Source organism: Primulina tabacum, chromosome 10 (genome assembly GCF_025594145.1).
Source record: "Primulina tabacum isolate GXHZ01 chromosome 10, ASM2559414v2, whole genome shotgun sequence".
Lineage (NCBI taxonomy): Eukaryota > Viridiplantae > Streptophyta > Magnoliopsida > Lamiales > Gesneriaceae > Primulina > Primulina tabacum.
The window spans coordinates 29,887,929-29,905,305 of NC_134559.1; the positions used below are offsets into that span (position 1 = coordinate 29,887,929).

General features: G+C 42.6%; 15 non-coding genes and 3 pseudogenes across 15 annotated transcripts; all 18 read left to right on the forward strand.

Moving 5' to 3' along the window:
* Positions 1-614: 614 nt before the first annotated feature.
* Positions 615-733, forward strand: LOC142514958 (5S ribosomal RNA). Its single transcript, XR_012810828.1, has one exon. It is a non-coding gene; the product is annotated as a 5S ribosomal RNA (ribosomal RNA).
* A 1,077-nt stretch (positions 734-1,810) lies between these two features.
* Positions 1,811-1,929, forward strand: LOC142513466 (5S ribosomal RNA). Its single transcript, XR_012809411.1, has one exon. It is a non-coding gene; the product is annotated as a 5S ribosomal RNA (ribosomal RNA).
* Positions 1,930-2,601: 672 nt separating this feature from the next.
* Positions 2,602-2,719, forward strand: LOC142508605 (5S ribosomal RNA). The gene has a single exon (XR_012806812.1). It is a non-coding gene; the product is annotated as a 5S ribosomal RNA (ribosomal RNA).
* A 683-nt stretch (positions 2,720-3,402) lies between these two features.
* On the forward strand, positions 3,403-3,521 carry LOC142507020 (5S ribosomal RNA). Its single transcript, XR_012805288.1, has one exon. It is a non-coding gene; the product is annotated as a 5S ribosomal RNA (ribosomal RNA).
* Positions 3,522-4,181: 660 nt separating this feature from the next.
* LOC142509371 (5S ribosomal RNA) lies at positions 4,182-4,299 on the forward strand. The gene has a single exon (XR_012807548.1). It is a non-coding gene; the product is annotated as a 5S ribosomal RNA (ribosomal RNA).
* A 574-nt stretch (positions 4,300-4,873) lies between these two features.
* Positions 4,874-4,992, forward strand: LOC142509955 (5S ribosomal RNA). Its single transcript, XR_012808100.1, has one exon. It is a non-coding gene; the product is annotated as a 5S ribosomal RNA (ribosomal RNA).
* A 680-nt stretch (positions 4,993-5,672) lies between these two features.
* Positions 5,673-5,791, forward strand: LOC142517066 (5S ribosomal RNA). Its single transcript, XR_012812827.1, has one exon. It is a non-coding gene; the product is annotated as a 5S ribosomal RNA (ribosomal RNA).
* Positions 5,792-6,430: 639 nt separating this feature from the next.
* On the forward strand, positions 6,431-6,547 carry LOC142510462 (5S ribosomal RNA). Its single transcript, XR_012808572.1, has one exon. It is a non-coding gene; the product is annotated as a 5S ribosomal RNA (ribosomal RNA).
* Positions 6,548-7,960: 1,413 nt separating this feature from the next.
* LOC142515486 (5S ribosomal RNA) lies at positions 7,961-8,079 on the forward strand. The gene has a single exon (XR_012811330.1). It is a non-coding gene; the product is annotated as a 5S ribosomal RNA (ribosomal RNA).
* Positions 8,080-8,719: 640 nt separating this feature from the next.
* Positions 8,720-8,837, forward strand: LOC142517443 (5S ribosomal RNA). Its single transcript, XR_012813189.1, has one exon. It is a non-coding gene; the product is annotated as a 5S ribosomal RNA (ribosomal RNA).
* Positions 8,838-9,501: 664 nt separating this feature from the next.
* LOC142517442 (5S ribosomal RNA) lies at positions 9,502-9,620 on the forward strand. The gene has a single exon (XR_012813188.1). It is a non-coding gene; the product is annotated as a 5S ribosomal RNA (ribosomal RNA).
* Positions 9,621-10,301: 681 nt separating this feature from the next.
* Positions 10,302-10,420, forward strand: LOC142508564 (5S ribosomal RNA). Its single transcript, XR_012806771.1, has one exon. It is a non-coding gene; the product is annotated as a 5S ribosomal RNA (ribosomal RNA).
* Positions 10,421-11,061: 641 nt separating this feature from the next.
* LOC142511262 (5S ribosomal RNA) lies at positions 11,062-11,179 on the forward strand (annotated as a pseudogene).
* Positions 11,180-11,775: 596 nt separating this feature from the next.
* Positions 11,776-11,895, forward strand: LOC142516906 (5S ribosomal RNA). The gene has a single exon (XR_012812677.1). It is a non-coding gene; the product is annotated as a 5S ribosomal RNA (ribosomal RNA).
* A 638-nt stretch (positions 11,896-12,533) lies between these two features.
* LOC142511430 (5S ribosomal RNA) lies at positions 12,534-12,652 on the forward strand (annotated as a pseudogene).
* A 1,001-nt stretch (positions 12,653-13,653) lies between these two features.
* Positions 13,654-13,772, forward strand: LOC142509302 (5S ribosomal RNA). Its single transcript, XR_012807483.1, has one exon. It is a non-coding gene; the product is annotated as a 5S ribosomal RNA (ribosomal RNA).
* A 2,295-nt stretch (positions 13,773-16,067) lies between these two features.
* LOC142508512 (5S ribosomal RNA) lies at positions 16,068-16,186 on the forward strand. The gene has a single exon (XR_012806722.1). It is a non-coding gene; the product is annotated as a 5S ribosomal RNA (ribosomal RNA).
* A 682-nt stretch (positions 16,187-16,868) lies between these two features.
* On the forward strand, positions 16,869-16,986 carry LOC142510947 (5S ribosomal RNA; annotated as a pseudogene).
* Positions 16,987-17,377: the final 391 nt, after the last annotated feature.

Here is a 17,377-nt window from a genome sequence, read left to right on the forward strand (position 1 = left end):
CTCGATCATTACCAGATAAGATGTGAAATCAACGTAGCTCGGGTACTTGCCGGATTTGGAAAAAATTGTTTCCTAATTTGATTGAAAACATGCAAACGAACGAGACTCATTAATCCGCAATGAGGTGGCGAGATTTTAGCCGAATTTCTACTCTAAGACCCTCTAATTTGCGATTTTCCGCTTCTGTTAAACTTCCTCGAGAAATCCGCTTAGGAAGTCCGAAATTCAATTTCGATTTCATTTTATCGTATCTCAAGCATAATAATAGCTTTACATTCGCTATTTTCTTATTCTTATTTTTTTTCTATTTTCTGGAAACAATTATGATTTTTGTTGTCGTAATCCGGTTCTGTGCGGAAGGATATGACGCAGATTACTCCGTAGACGGTTAACTCATTAAAAATAAAAAAATTTTCGACTGTTTTAGCCATAATTTACGTAAACGATCGCGACACGAGGACTTCCCAGGGCGGTCACCCATCCTAGCTCTGCCATCGCGCCAGAAATCTTAACTTCATGGTTCTGATTGGGCGAGAACAGTGCCGCGTGTTGTCCATCGCCGCCCGCTCCACACGTACTTGAGGGATAAAAGAATAAACATCCCACTCAATGTCGGGTGCGATCATACCAGCAATAATACACCGGATCCCATCAGAAGTCCGAAGTTAAGCGTGCTTGGGCGAGAGCAGTACTAGGATGGGTGACCCCCTGGGAAGTCCTCGTGTTGCACCTCTTTTCTTGTTTTTCTATTTTTGATTACTTGTTGATAGAAGATTTTCGGTTCAAATCATCTGACTCTCGATTAGGACCAGATAAGACATGTAAAATCAACGTAGCAAGGGCACTGCCGGATTTGGACAAAATTGTAGGCTAATTTGAGTGTAAACGGGCAAACGAACAAGACTCATTACTCTGCAATGAGCTGGTGAGATTTTAGCCGAATTCCTTCTCTAAGACCCTCTAATTTGCGATTTTTCGCTTCTGTTAAGCTTCCGTTTCCTCGAGAAATCCGCTTAGGAAGTCCGAAATTCGATTCCGGTTCCATTTTATCGTATCCCACGCATAATAATAGCTTTACATTCGCTATTTTTTTCTTCTTATTTTTTATATTTTCTAGGAACATTTAGGCATTTTTGTTGTCGTGAGCCGGTTCTGTGCGGAAGGATATGACTCAGATTACTCCGGAGGCGGTTAACTCATTAAAAACAATTATTTCGACTGTTTCATTTGAATCTCGATCGAGACCAAATAAGACATGTGAAATCAACGTAACTCGAGCACTGTCGGATTTGTACAAAATTGTAGCCTAATTTGATTGTAAACGGTCATAGCCGAATTCGTTCTCTAAGACCCTCTAATTTGCGATTTTCCACTTCTGTTAAGCTTCCGTTTCCTCGAGAAATCCTCTTAGGAAGTCCGAAATTCGATTCCGGTTTCATTTTATCGTATCTCAGGCATAATAATAGCTTTGCATTCGCTATTTTCTTATTCTTATTTTTTTTCTATTTTCTGGGAAAATTTAGCAATTTTTGTTGTCGTGAGCCGGTTCTGTGCGGAAGGGTATGACGCGGATTACTCCGGAGACGGTTAACTCATTAAAAACAATTATTTCGACTGTTTTATCCATAAATTACGTAAACGGTCGCGACACGAGGACTTCCCAGGGAGGTAACCCATCCTAGCTCTGCCATCGCGCAATAACGATTAACTTCATGGTTCTGATTAGGCGAGAGCAGTGCCGCGTGTTGTCCATCGCCGCCCGCTTCACACGTACTCGAGGGATATAAGAATAAACATCCCACTCAATGTCGGGTGCGATCATACCAGCACTAATGCACCGGATCCCATCAGAACTCCGAAGTTAAGCGTGCTTGGGCGAGAGCAGTACTAGGATTGGTGACCCCCTGGGAAGTCCTTGTGTTGCACCCCTTTTCGTGTTTTTCTATTTTTGATTACTTGTTGACAGAAGATTTTCGGCTCAAATCATCTGAATCTCGATCAGGACCAGAGAAGACTTGTGTAATCAACGTAGCTCGGGCATTGCCGGATTTGGAAAAAATTGTAGGCTAATTTAATTGTAAACGGGCAAACGAACGAGGCTCATTACTCCGCAATGAGCTAGCGAGATTTTAGCCGAATTCCTTCTCTAAGGCCCTCTAATTTGCGATTTTCCGCTTCTGTTTCCTTGAGAAATCCGCTTAGGAAGTCCGAAATTCGATTCCGGTTCCATTTTATCGTATCCCAGGCATAATAATAGCTTTACATTCGCTATTTTCTTCTTCTTACTTTTTTTCTATTTTTTGGGAACATTTAGCGATTTTTGTTGTCGTGAGCTAGTTCTGTACGGAAGGGTATGACGCAGAATACTCAAGAGACTGTTAACTCATTAAAAACAATTATTTCGACTGTTTTATCCATAATTTACGTAAACGGTCGCAACACGAGGACTTCCTAGGGAGGTCACACATCCTAGCTCTGTTATCGCGCCATAACGATTAACTTCATGGTTCTGATTGGGCAAGAGCAATGCCGCGTGATGTCCATCGCCGCCCGCTCCACACGTACTCGAGGGATATAAGAATAAACATCCCACTCAATGTTGGGTGCGATCATATCAGCACTAATGCATCGGATCCCATCAGAACTCCGAAGTTAAGCGTGCTTGGGCGAGAGCAGTATTAAGATGGGTGACCCCCTGGGAAGTCTTGTGTTCCATCCTTTTTCGTGTTTTTCTATTTTTGATTACTTGTTGACAGACGATTTTCGGCTCAAATCCTCTGTATCTTGATCAGGACCAGAGAAGACATGTGTAATCAACGTAGCTCGGGCACTGTCGGATTTGGACAAAATTGTAGGCTAATTTGACTGTATACGGGAAAACGAACGAGACTCATTACTCCGCAATAAGCTGGCGATATTTTAGCCGAATTCCTTCTCTAAAACCCTCTAATTTGCAATTTTTCACTTCTGTTAAGCTTCCGTTTCCTCGAAAAATCAGCTTAGGAAGTCCGAAATTCGATTCCGGTTTCATTTTATCGTATCACAGGCATAATAATAGCTTTACATTCGCTATTTTCTTCTTCTTATTTTTTTTCTACTTTCTGGGAACATTTAGCGATTTTTGTTGTCGTGAGCCGGTTCTGTAAAGAAGGGTATGACGCAGATTACTCCGGAGACGGTTAACTCATTAAAAACAATTATTTTGACTGTTTTATCCATAATTTACGTAAACGATCGCGACACGGGGACTTCCCAGGGAGGTCACCCATCCTAGATCCGCAATCACGCAATAACGATTAACTTCATTGTTTTGATTGGGCGAGAGCAGTGCCGCGTGTTGTCCATCGCCGCCAGCTCCACACGTACTCGTGGGATATAAGAATAAACATCCCACTCAATGTTGGGTACGATCTTATGAGCACTAATGCACCGGATCCCATCAGAACTCCGAAGTTAAGCGTGTTTGGGCGAGAGCAGTACTAGGATGGGTGACCCCCTGGGAAGTCCTCGTGTTGCACCCCTTCTCGTGTTTTTCTATTTTGATTACTTGTTGACAGACGATTTTCGGCTCAAATCATCTGATTCTCGATCAGGACCAGAGAAGACATGTGAAATCAACGTAACTCGAGCACTGCTGGATTTGGACAAAATTGTAGGCTAATTTGATTGTAAACGGGCAAACGAACGAGACTCATTACTCCGCAATGAGCGGGCGAGATTTAAGCCGAATTCCTTCTCTAAGACCCTCTAATTTGCGATTTTCCGCTTTTGTTAAGCTTCCGTTTCCTCGAGAAATCAGCTTAGGAAGTCCGAAATTCGATTCCTAATAATAATAATAGCTTTACATTCGCTATTTTTTTTCCTTATTTTTTTCTATTTTCCGGGAACATTTAGCGATTTTTGTTGTCGTGAGCCGGTTCTGTGCGGAAGGGTATGACGCAGATTACTACGGAGACGGTTAACTCATTAAAAACAATTATTTCGACTGTTTTAGCCATAATTTACGTAAACGGTCGCGACACGAGGACTTCCCAGGGAGGTCACCCATCCTAGCTCTGCCTTCGCGCCAGAACGCTTAACTTCATTGTTCTGATTGGGCGAGAGCAGTGCGGCGTGTTGTCCATCGCCGCCCGCTCCACACGTACTCGAGGCATATAAGAATAAACATCCCACTCAATCTCGGGTGCGATCATACCAGCAATAATACTTCGGATCCCATCAAACTCCGAAGTTAAGCGTGCTTGGGCGAGATCAGTACTAGGATGGTTGACCCCCTGGGAAGTCCTCGTGTTGCACCCTTTTTCGTGTTTTTCTATTTTTGATTACTTGTTGATAGACGATTTTTGGCTCAAATCATCTGAATCTCGATCGGGACCAGATAAGACGTGAAATCAACGTAGCTCGGGCACTTGCCGGATTTGGACAAAATTGTTGCATAATTTGATTGTAAACGGGCAAACGAACGAGACTCATTAATCCGAAATTCGATTCCGTTTTCATTTTATCGTATCTCAAGCATAATAATAGCTTTAAATTCGCTATTTTCTTATTTTTATTTTTTTTCAATTTTTTGGAAACAATTATGATTTTTGTAGTCGTGAGCCGGTTCTGTGCGGAAGGGTATGACGCAGATTACTCCGTAGACGGTTAACTCATTAAAAATGAAAGTTTTTTCGATTGTTTTAGCCATAATTTACATAAACGGTCGCGACACGAGGATTTCCCAGGGCTGTCACCCATCCTAGCTCTGCCATCGCGCCCGAAAGCTTAACTTCTTGGTCCTGATTGGGCGAGAGCAGTGCCGCGTGTAGTCCATCGCCGCCCGCTCCACACGTACTCGAGGGATATTAGAATAAACATCCCACTCAATGTCGGGTGCGATCATACCAGCACTAATACACCAGATCCCATAAAAGCTTCGAAGTTAAGCGTGCCTGGACGAGAGCAGTACTTGGATGGGTGACCCCCTGTGAAGTCCTTGTGTTGCACTCTTTTTCGTGTTTTTCTATTTTTGATTACTTGTTGACAGACAATTTTTGGCTCAAATCATCTGACTCTCGATAAGGACCAGAGAAGACATGTGAAATCAACGTAGTTCGGGCACTGCTTGATTTGGACAAAATTGTAGGCTAATTTGATTGTAAATGGGCAAATGAACGAGACTCATTCTCCTCAATGAGCTGGCAAGATTTTAGCCGAATTCCTTCTCTAAGACCCTCTAATTTGCGATTTTTCGCTTCTGTTAAGCTTTTGTTTCCTCGAGAAATCCACTAAGGAAGTCCGAAATTCGATACCAGTTTCATATTATCGTATCCCAGGCATAATAATAGCTTTAAATTCCCTATTTTTTTCTTCTTATTTTTTTTATTTTCTGGGAACATTTAGCGATTTTTGTTGTCGTGAGCCGGTGCTTTGCGGAAGGGTATGACGCAGATTACTCCTGATAAGGTTAACTCATTAAAAACAATTATTTTTACTGTTTTAGTCATAATTTACGTAAAAGGTCGCGACACGAGGACTTCCCGGGGACGTCACCCATCCTAGCTCTGCCATCGCGCCAGAACGCTTAACTTCATGGTTCCGATTGGGCGAGAGCAGTGCGGCATGTTGTCCATCGCCGCCCGCTCCACACGTACTCAAGGGATATAAGAATAAACATCCCACTCAATGTCGGGTGCGATCATACCAGCACTAATGCACCGGATCCCATCAGAGCTCCGAAGTTAAGCATGCTTGGGCGAGAACAGTACTAGGATGGGTGACCCCCTAGGAAGTTTTCGTGTTGTACCCTTTTCGTGTTTTTCTATTTTTTATTACTTGTTGAAAGATGATTTTCGGCTCAAATCATCTCAATCTCGATCGAGACAAAATAAGACATGTGAAATCAACGTAATTCGGGCACTGTCGGATTTGGACAAAATCGTAGCCTAATTTGATTGTAAACGGTCTTAGCCGAATTCCTTCTTTAGGACCCTCTAATTTGCGATTTTCCGCTTCTGTTAAGCTTCCGTTTCCTCGAGAAATCTGAATAGGAAGTCCGAAATTCGATTCCGGTTCTATTTTATCGTATCCCAGGCATAATAATTGCTTTACATTCGCTATTTTCTTCTTCTCATTTTTTTCTATTTTCTGGGAACATTTAGCGATTTTTGTTGTCGTGAGCCGGTGCTGTGTGGAAGGGTATGACGCATATTACTCCGGAGACGGTTAACTCATTAAAAATAATTATTTCGACTGTTATAGCCATAATTTACGTAAACGTTCGCGATACGAGGATTTCCCAGGGAGTTCACCCATCCTAGCTCTGCCATCGCGCCAGAACGCTTAACTTCATGGTTCTGATTGGGCGAGAGCAGTGCCGCGTGTTGTCCATCGCCGCCCGCTCCACACGTACTCGAGGGATATAAGAATAATTATCCAACTCAATGTCGGGTGCGATCATACCAGAACTAATGCACCGGATCCCATCAGAACTCCGAAGTTAAGCGTGCCGTTGAGAGTAGTACTAGGATGGGTGACCCCCTGGGAAGTCCTCGTGTTGCATTCTTTTTCGTGTTTTTATATTTTTGATTACTTGTTGATAGACAATTTTCGGCTCAAATCATCTGATTCTCGATCGGGACCAGATAAGACGTAAAATCAACGTAACTCGTGCACTACCGGATTTGGAAAAAATTTTAGCCTAATTTGATTGTAAACGGGCAAACGAACGAGACTCATTAATCCGCAATGAGCTGGAGAGATTTTAGCCGAATTCCTTCTCTAAGACTCTCTAATTTGCGATTTTCTGCTTCTGTTAAGCTTCCGTTTCCTCGAGAAATCCGCTTAGGAAGTCCGAAATTCGATTTCGGTTTCATTTTATTGTATTCCAGGCATAATAATAGCTTTACATTCCCTATTTTCTTATTCTTATTTTTTTTTCTATTTTCTGATAACATTTAGCGATTTTTGTTGTCGTGAGTCGGTTCTGTGCGGAAGGGTATGACGCAGATTACTCCGGAGACGGTTAACTCATCTAAAACAATTATTTCGACTGTTTTAGCCATAATTTACGTAAACGGTCGCGACACGAGGTTTTTCTAGGGAGGTCACCCATCCTAGCTCTGCCATCGCGCCAGAACGCATAACTTCATTGTTCTGATTGGGCGAGAGCAGTGCCGCGTGTTGTCCATCGCCGTCCGCTCCACACGTACTCGAGGGATATAAGAATATACATCCCACTCAATGTCGGGTGCGATCATACCAGCACTAATACACCGGATCCCATCAGAACTCCGAAGTTAAGCGTGCTTGGACGAGTGCAGTACTTGTTGACAGACGATTTTCGGCTCAAGTCATCAAACTCTCGATCAGGACCAGAGAAGACATGAGAAATCAACGTAGCTCGGGCACTGCCGGATTTGGAAAAAATTGTAGGCTAATTTGATTGTAAACAGACAAACGAACGACTCATTCCTCCGCAATGAGCTGGCGAGATTTTAACCGAATTCCTTCTCTAAGATTCTCTAATTTGCGATTTTCCGCTTCAGTTAAGCTTCCGTTTCCTCGAGAAATCCAGTTAGGAAGTCCGAAATTCGATTCCAGTTTCATTTTATCGTATCACAGGCATAATAATAGCTTTACATTCGCTATTTTCTTCTTCTTATTTTTTTCTATTTTCTGGGAACATTTAGCGATTTTTGTTGTCGTGAGCCGGTGCTGTGCGGAAGGGTATGACGCAGATTATTCCGGAGGCGGTTAACTCATTAAAAACAATTATTTCGACTGTTTTAGCCATAATTTAAGTAAAAAGTCGCGACACGAGGACTTCCCAGGGAGGTCACCCATCCTAGCTCTCCCATCGCGCCAGAACGCTTAACTTCATGGTTCTGATTGGGCGAGAGCAGAGCCGCGTGTTGTCCATCGTCGCCCGCTTCACACGTACGCGAGGCATATAAGAATAAAAATCCCACTCTATGTGGGGTGCGATCATACCAGCACTAATGCATCGGATCCCTTCAGAACTCCGAAGCGAAGCGTGCTTGGGCGAGAGCAGTACGAGGATGGGTGACCCCCTGGGAAGTCCTCGTGTTGCACCCCTTTCAATGTTTTTCTATTTTTGATTACTTGTTAAAAGATGATTTTCGGCTCAAATCATCTGAATCTCGATCGAGACCAAATAAGACATGTGAAATCAACGTAACTCGGGCATTGTCGGATTTGGACAAAATCGTAGCCTAATTTGATTGTAAACGGTCTTAGCCGAATTCCTTCTCTAAGACCCTATAATTTGCGATTTTCCGCTTCTGTTAAGCTTCCGTTTCCTCGAGAAATCCGCTTAGGAAGTCCGGAATTCGATTCCGGTTCCATTTTATCGTATCCAAGGCATAATAATAGCTTTACATTCGCTATTTTCTTCTTCTTATTTTTTTCTATTTTCTGGGAACATTTAGCGATTTTTGTTGTCGTGAGCCGGTGCTGTGCGGAAGGGTATGACGCAGATTACTCCGGAGACGGTTAACTCATTAAAAACAATTATTTCGACTGTTTTAGCCATAATTTACGTAAACGGTTGCGACACGAGGAATTCCCAGGGAGGTCACCCATCCTAGATCCGACATCGCGCCATAACGATTAACTTGATGGTTCTGATTGGGCGAGAGCAGTGCCGCGTGTTTTCCATCGCCGCCCGCTCCACACGTACTCGAGGGATATAAGAACAAACATCCCACTCAATGTTGCGTGCGATCATACCAGCACTAATACACCGGATCCCATCAGAACTCCGAAGTTAAGTGTGCTTGGGCGAGAGCAGTACTTGTATGGGTGACCCCCTGGGAAGTCCTCGTTTGCACCCCTTTTCGTGTTTTTCTATTTTTGATTACTTGTTGACAGACGATTTTCGGCTCAAATCATCTGACTCTCGATCAGAACCAGAGAAGACATGTGAAATCAACGTAGCTCAGGCACTGCCGGATTTGGACAAAATTGTAGGCTTATTTAATTGTAAACGGGCAAACGAACGAAACTCATTACTCCGCAATGAGCTGGCGAGATTTTAGCCGAATTCCTTCTCTAAGACCCTTTAAATTGCGATTTTCCGCTTCTGTTAAGCTTCCGTTTCCTCGAGAAATCGGCTTAGGAAGTCCGAAATTCGATTTCGATTCCATTTTATCGTATCCAAGGCATAATAATAGCTTTACATTCGCTATTTTCTTCTTCTTATTTTTTTATATTTTCTGGGAACATTTAGCGATTTTTGTTGTCGTGAGCCGGTGCTGTGCGGAAGGGTATGACGCAGATTACTTCGGAGACGGTTAACTCATTAAAAACAATTATTTCGACTGTTTTAGCAATAATTTACGTAAACGATCGCGACACGAGGACTTCCCAGGGAGGTCACCCATCCTAGATCTGCCATTGCGCTAGAACGCTTAACTTCATGGTTTTGATTGGACGATCCAACGCTGCCCGCTCCACACGTACTCGAGGGATATAAGAATAAACATCCCACTCAATGTCGGGTGCGTTCATGCCAGCAATAATGCACCGGATCCCATCAGAACTCCGAAGTTAAGCGTGCTTGGGCGAGGGCAGTACTAGTTTGGGTGACCCCCTTGGAAGTTCTCGTATTGCACCCCTTTTCGTGTTTTTCTATTTTTGATTACTTGTTGACAGACGATTTTCGGCTCAAATAATCTGAATCTCGATCGGGAACAGATAAGACGTGAAATCAACGTAGCTCGGGCACTGCCGGATTTGGACAAAATTGTAGCCTAATTTGATTGTAAACGGGCAAACGAACGAGACTCATTACTCCGCAATGATCTGGCGAGATTTTTGCCGAATTCCTTCTCTAAGGCCCTCTAATTTGCGATTTTCCGCTTCTGTTAAGCTTCCGTTTCCGCGAGTAATCCTCTTAGAAAGTCCGAAATTCGATTCCGGTTCCATTTTATAGTATCCCAGGCATAATAATAGCTTTGTATTCGCTATTTTCTTCTTCTTATTTTTTTTCTATTTTCTGGGAACATTTAGCGATTTTTGTTGTCGTGAGCCGGTTCTGTGTAGAAAGGTATGACGCAGATTACTCCGGAGACGGTTAACTCAATAAAAACAATTATTTCGACTGTTTTATCCATAATTTACGTAAACTGTCGCGACACATGGACTTCCCAGGGAGGTCACCCATCCTAGCTCCGTCATCGCGCCTTAACGATTAACTTCATGGTTCTGATTGAGCGAGGGCAATGTCGCGTGTTGTCCATTGCCGCCCGCTCCACACGTACTCGAGGGATATAAGAATAAACATCCCACTCAATGTCGGGTGCGATCATACTAGCACTAATGCACCGGATCCCATCAGAACTTTGGAGTTAAGCATGCTTGGGCGAGAGCAATACTAGCATGGGTGACCCCCTGGGAAGTCCTCGTGTTGCACCCCTTTTCATGTTTTTCTATTTTTGATTACTTTTTGAAAGACGATTTTCGGCTCAAATCATCTAAATCTCGATCGGGACCAAATAAGACATGTGAAATCAACGTAACTCGGGCACTGCCAGATTTCGACAAAATTGTAGCCTAATTTGATTGTAAACGGTCTTAGCCGAATTCCTTCTCTAAGACCCTCTAATTTACGATTTTTCGCTTCTGTTAAGCTTCCGTTTCCTTGATAAATCAGCTTAGGAAGTCCGAAATTCGATTCCGGTTCCATTTTATCGTATCCCAGGCATAATAATAGCTTTACATTCGCTATTTTCTTCATCTTATTTTTTTTCTATTTTCTGGGAATATTTAGCGATTTTTGTTGTCGTGAGCTGGTGCGGTGCGGAAGGGTATGACGCAGATTACTTCGGAGACGGTTATCTCATTAAAAAAAATTATTTTGACTGTTTTAGCCATAATTTACTTAAACGGTCGCGACACGAGGACTTTCAAGGGAGGTCACCCATCCTAGCTCTGCCATCGCGCTAGAACGCTTAACTTCATTGTTCTGATTGGGCGAAACATGTGCCGCGTGTTGTCCATCGCCGCCCGCTCCACACATACTCGAGGGATATAAGAATAAACATCCCACTCAATGTCGGGTGAGATCATATTAGCACTAATGCACCGGATCCCATCAGAACTCCGAAGATAAGTGTGCTTGGGCGAGAGCAGTACTTGAATGGGTGACCCCCTGGAAAGTCCTCGTTTGCACCCCTTTTCGTGTTTTTCTATTTTTGATTACTTGTTGACAGAAGATTTTCGGCTCAAATCATCTGAATCTCGATAAGGGCCAGAGAAGACATGTGAAATCAACGTAGCTCGGGCACTGCCGGATTTGGACAAAATTGTAGGCTAATTTGATTGTAAACGGGCAAACGAACGAGACTCATTACTCCGCAATGACCTGGCGAGATTTTAGCCGAATTTCTTCTCTAAGACCCTCTAATTAGCGATTTACATAATAATAGCTTTACATTTGCTATTTTTTACTTCTTATTTTTTTCTATTTTCAGGGAACATTTAGCGATTTTTGTTGTCGTGAGCCGGTGCTGTGCGGAAGGGTATGACGCAGATTATTCCGGAGACGATTAACTCATTAAAAACAATTATTTCGACTATTTTATCCATAATTTACGTAAACGGTCGCGACACGAGGACTTCCCAGGGAGGTCACCCATCCTAGATCCGCCATCGCGCCATAACGATTAATATCATGGTTCTGATTGGGTGAGAGCAGTGCCGCGTGTTGTCCATCGCCGCCCGCTCCACACGTACTCGAAGGAAATAAGAATAAACATCCCACTCAATGTTGGGTGCGATCATACCTGCACTAATGCACCGGATCCCATAAGAACTCCGAAGTTAAGCGTGCTTGGGCGAGACCAGTACCAGGTTGGGTTGACCCCCTGGGAAGTCCTCGTGTTGCACCCATTTTCGGCTCAAATCATCTGAATGTCGATCAGGACCAGATAAGACGTGAAATCAACGTAGCTCGGGCACTGGCGGATTTGGACAAAATTGTAGCCTAATTTGATTGTAAACGGGCAAACGAACGAGACTCATTAATCCGCAATGAGCTGGCGAAATTTTAGCCGAATTCTTTCTCTAAGACCCTCTAATTTGCGATTTTCCGCTTCTGTTAAGCTTCCGTTTCCTCGAGAAATCCGCTCAGTAAGTCTGAAATTCGATTCCGGTTTCATTTTGTCGTATCCCAGGCATAATAATAGCTTTATATTCGCTATTTTCTTATTCTTATTTTTTTCTATTTTCTGGGAACATTTAGCTATTTTTGTTGTCGTGAGCCGGTTCTGTGCGAAGGGTATGACGCAGATTACTCCGGAGACGGTTAACTCATTAAAAACAATTATTTCTACTGTTTTAGCCATAATTTACGTAAACGGTCGCGACACGAGGACTTTCCAGGGAGGTCACCCATCCTAGCTCTGCCATCGCGCCAGAACGCTTAGTTTCATTGTTCTGATTGGGCGAGAGCAGTGCCGCGTGTTGTCCATCGCCGCCCGCTCCACACGTAGTCGAGGGATATAAGAATAAACATCCCACTCAATGTCGGTTGCGATCATACAAGCACTAATACAGCAGATCCCATAAGAACTCCGAATTTAAGCGTGCTTGGGCGAGAGCAGTACTTGGATGGGTGGCCCCCTGGGAAGTCCTCGTGTGGCACCCCTTTTCATGTTTTTCTTTTTTTGATTACTTGTTGACAGACGATTTTCAGCTCAACTCATTTGACTCTCGATTAGGACCGGAGAAGACATGTAAAATCAACGTAGCTCAGGCACTGCCGGATTTAGACAAAATTGTAGGCTGATTTGATTGTAAACGGGCAAACGAACGAGACTCATTTCTCCGCAATGAGCTGGCGAGATTTTAGCCGAATTCCTTCTCTAAGACCCTCTAATTTGCCATTTTTCGCTTCTGTTAAGCTTCCGTTTCCTCGAGAAATCCGCTTAGGAAGTCCGAAATTCGATTCCGGTTCTATTTTATCGTATCCCATGCATAATAATTGCTTTACATTCGCTATTTTCTTCTTATTTTTTTCTATTTTCGGGGAACATTTAGCGATTTTTGTTGTCGTGAGCCAGTGCTGTGTGGAAGGGTAGCTCGGGTACTGCCGGATTTGGACAAAATTGTAGCCTAATTTGATTGTAAACGGGAAAACGAACGAGACTCATTAATCCGCAATGAGCTGGCGAGATTTTATCCGAATTCCTTCTCTAAGACCCTCTAATTTGCAAATTTCCGCTTCTGTTAAGCTTCCATTGCCTCGAGAAATCCGCTTAGGAAGTCCGAAATTCAATTCCGGTTCCATTTTATCGTATCTCAGGCATAATAATAGCTTTACATTCGCTATTTTTTATTCTTATTCTTTTTCTATTTTTTGGGAACATTTAGCGATTTTTGTTGTCGTGAGCCGGTTCTGTGAAGAAGGGTATGACGCAGATTTCTCCGGAGACAGTTAACTCATTAAAAACAATTATTTCGACTGTTTTATCCATAATTTACGTAAACGAGGAATTCCCAGGGAGGTCACCCATCCTAGATCCGACATCGCGCCATAACGATTAACTTCATGGTTCTGATTGGGCGAGAGCAGTGCCGCGTGTTGTCCATCGCCGCCCGCTCCACACGTACTCGAGGGATATAAGAATAAACATCCCACTCAATGTCGGGTGCGATCTTACGAGCACTAATGCACCGGATCCCATCAGAACTACAGAGTTAAGCGTACTTGGGCGAGAGCAGTACTAGGATGGGTGACCCCCTGGGAAGTCCTCGTGTTGCACCCCTTTTCGTGTTTTTCTATTTTTGATTACTTGTTGAAAGACGATTTTCAGCTCAAATCATCTAAATCTCGATCGGGTCCAAATAAGACATGGGAAATCAACGTAACTCGGGCACTGCTGGATTTGGACAAACTTATAGCCTAATTTGATTGTAAACGGTCTTAGCCGAATTTCTTCTCTAAGACCCTCGAATTTGCGATTTTCCGCTTCTGTTAAGCTTCCGTTTCCTCGATAAATCCGCTTAGGGAGTCCGAAATTCGATTCTGGTTCCATTTTATCGTATCCCAGGCATAATAATAGCTTTACATTCGCTATTTTCTTCTTCTTATTTTTTTTCTATTTTCTGGGAACATTTAGCGATTTTTATTGTCGTGAACCGGTGCTGATAGGATCGATTAGGGGGGATAATCATTGAGCTACAATAGCTCGGTTCTTGAAATATTGAACACCGATGAATTAAATCGAGTTTGGTTAAAAACCAAGAGGAAGATACTCGAAATAATCCTTCGTAGAAACCGATTAAATATTTTGTAAACCATTTAAAATATATGCAAGTTGAATGAGTAAAAATATTCAGTTGAAGTATTTTATCAAACATTTGGTATACAATATTTTGATATTTGAAGAACACATAAAATGCTTCAACAATGCATCTTTAAAAACAGTGAAAATGATAAGCAAATGCAATAAACAAATAGACACGAATTTGTTTATGGATATTCGGATATTTCAAACACTCCTACGTCATCCCTTTTTCCTCTTGGGAAGGATCCACTAGAATACTTTGATTTATACAACTACTTGTACAAACCCATTCTGGAAGGGCAACACCCAACTAGAACTCCTAGCACTCAAGATTGTAGGCAGCACCTCACAATCAGCATATTCTTTAATGTCTCATATGCAAAGACTACATACACAAGTTTATTGTCTTTGTGCAAGACTCACTCAACTAATCTTTGAAGTTCAACTCTCTTGTATTTGTGTGAGTGATTGTGTGTGAGAAATTTATCATTTACAGTGTACATCTCAAATGTATCCTCACACAAGGGCTTGTGCTCTCAACAAGCTGATTTTTTCATGCTAACTACCCATGCTTTGAGTCCCCTTCAAAAGCTGTTGTTTGATCTTCAATATGTTGTATTTATAGGCTCCAACACTGATATATACGTTAGACACAAGAATATGACCGTTGGAAAGTTTCTGTACTGTTTCTGGAATTGCAACAGTAAAATTCGTCTTGCTGGACATTTTCCCGACTGGTCAACTCTGGTCAACTGGTCAACTCAACTGGTCAATCAGTTCAACTGGTTCAGTTAGTCTGGTTCAGTTGGACTGGTTCAACTGGTCTTCAGCTGGTCTGGTACAGTTTCAGCTGGTTCAGTTCAGCTGGTCTGGTTCAACTGGTTTTCAGCTGGTCTGGTTCAGTTTCAGTTGGTCAGCAGCTGGTTCAGTTCAGTTGGTTGGTCAGCTGGTCAGCAGTTGGTTCAGTTTCAGCTGGTGTGCTGAAATCAGCCTAGCTGATTTCAGTTTGTGCTGAACCAGTAACTTCATCCTCATTTATCAGCATCTTAAGCTTTGATTCAGACTTTGACTTCTGAAGATGATTTGTAGATCATCGTCTTATCTTTCCAACACATACTGAATCGCTTCATTTCAATAATCGAGCTGAGAGATATGACCAAAATACCGCAGCTGCTCAAACTCAACTGATTGCTGTTTTCGTGTGATCATTTCGGTAATTGAGCGATCAGTTAGACCATCATAACATCCGATTTTGCCAAACTAACGTGAAATACGATTTGTTTCGAATTGAGTTTTCTAATCAGTCCAGTTTGCGGATTGTCATTTTGATAATTCAGTTGAGAGATATCATCAAAATACCAAAGCTCGCCAGAAATTCAGTTTGTGCAAAATTCAAATTCAGCTTGTTTCTTGTGTTTGCAATTTCACACTTGAGGAAATATGTTAGAAACACAATAACAAGTTTTGTTAACATCAAAATCAAGATTGCGAACTTGAAAATTTCCAACAGGTGCTGTGCGAAAGGGTATGACGCAGATTACTCCGGAGACTGTTAACTCATTAAAAACAATTATTTCAACTGTTTTAGCCATAATTTACGTAAACGGTCGCCACGAGGACTTCCCAGGGAGGTCACCCATCCTAGCTCTACCATCGTGCCAGAACGCTTAACTTCATGGTTCTGATTGGACGAGAGCAGTTTCGCGTGTTGTCTATCGCCGCCCGCTCCACACGTACTCGAGGGATATAAGAATAAACATCCCACTTAATGTCGGGTGTGATCATACCAGCACTAATGAACCGGATCCCATCAGAACTCCGAAGTTAAGCGTGTTTGGGCGACAGCAGTACTAGGATGGGTGACCCCCTGGGAAGTCCTCGTGTTGGACCCCTTTTCGTGTTTTTCTATTTTTGATTATTTGTTGACAGACGATTTTCGGCTCAAATCATCTGAATCTCGATCGGGACCAGATAAGAAATGTAAAATCAACGTAGTTCGGGCACTGCCGGATTTGGACAAAATTGTAGCCTAATTTGATTGTAAACGGGCAAACGAACGAGATTGATTAATCCGCAATGAGATGGCGAGATTTTAGCCGAATTCCTTCCCTAAGACCATCTAATTTGCGATTTTCCGCTTCTGTTAATCTTCCGTTTCCTCGAAAAATCCGCTTAGTAAGTCCGAAATTCGATTCCAGTTTCATTTTATTGTATCAAGGCATAATAATACCTTTACATTCGCTATTTTCTTATTCTTATTTTTTTTCACTTTTCTGGGAACATTTAGCGATTTTTGTTGTCGTGAGCCGGTTCTGTGCGGTAGGGTATGACGCAGATTACTCCGGAGACGGTTAACTCATCAAAAACAATTATTTCGACTGTTTTAGCCATAATTTACTGAAACAGTCGCGACACGAGGACTTTCCAGGGATGTCACCCATCCTAGCTCTGCCATCGCGCCTGAACGCTTAACTTCATTGTTCTGATTGGGCGAGAGCAGTGCCGCGTGTTGTCCATCGCCGCACGCTCCACACGTACTCGAGGGAAATAATAATAAACATCCCACTCAATGTCGGGTGCGATCATACCAGCACTAATGCACCGAATCCCATCAGAACTTCGAAGTTAAGCGTGCTTGGGTGGGAGCAGTACTTGGATGAGTGACCCGCTGGAAAGTCTTCGTTTGCACCCCTTTTCGTGTTTTTCTATTTTTGATTACTTGTTAACAGACAGACGATTTTCGGCTCAAATCATCTGACTCTCGATCAGGATAAGAGAAGAAATGTGAAATCAACGTAGCTCGGGCACTGCCGGATTTGGACAAAATTGTAGGCTAATTTGATTGTAAACGGGCAAACGAAGGAGACCCATTCTCCGCAATGAGCTGGCGAGATTTTAGCCGAATTTTTTCTCTAAGACCCTCTAATTTGCGATTTTTCGCTTTTGTTAATCTTCCGTTTCCTCGAAAAATCCGCTTAGGAAATTTGAAATTCGATTCCGGTTCCATTTTATCGTATCCCAGGCATAATAATAGCTTTTCATTCGCTATTTTTTTCATCTTATTTTTTTTAATTTTCTGTGAA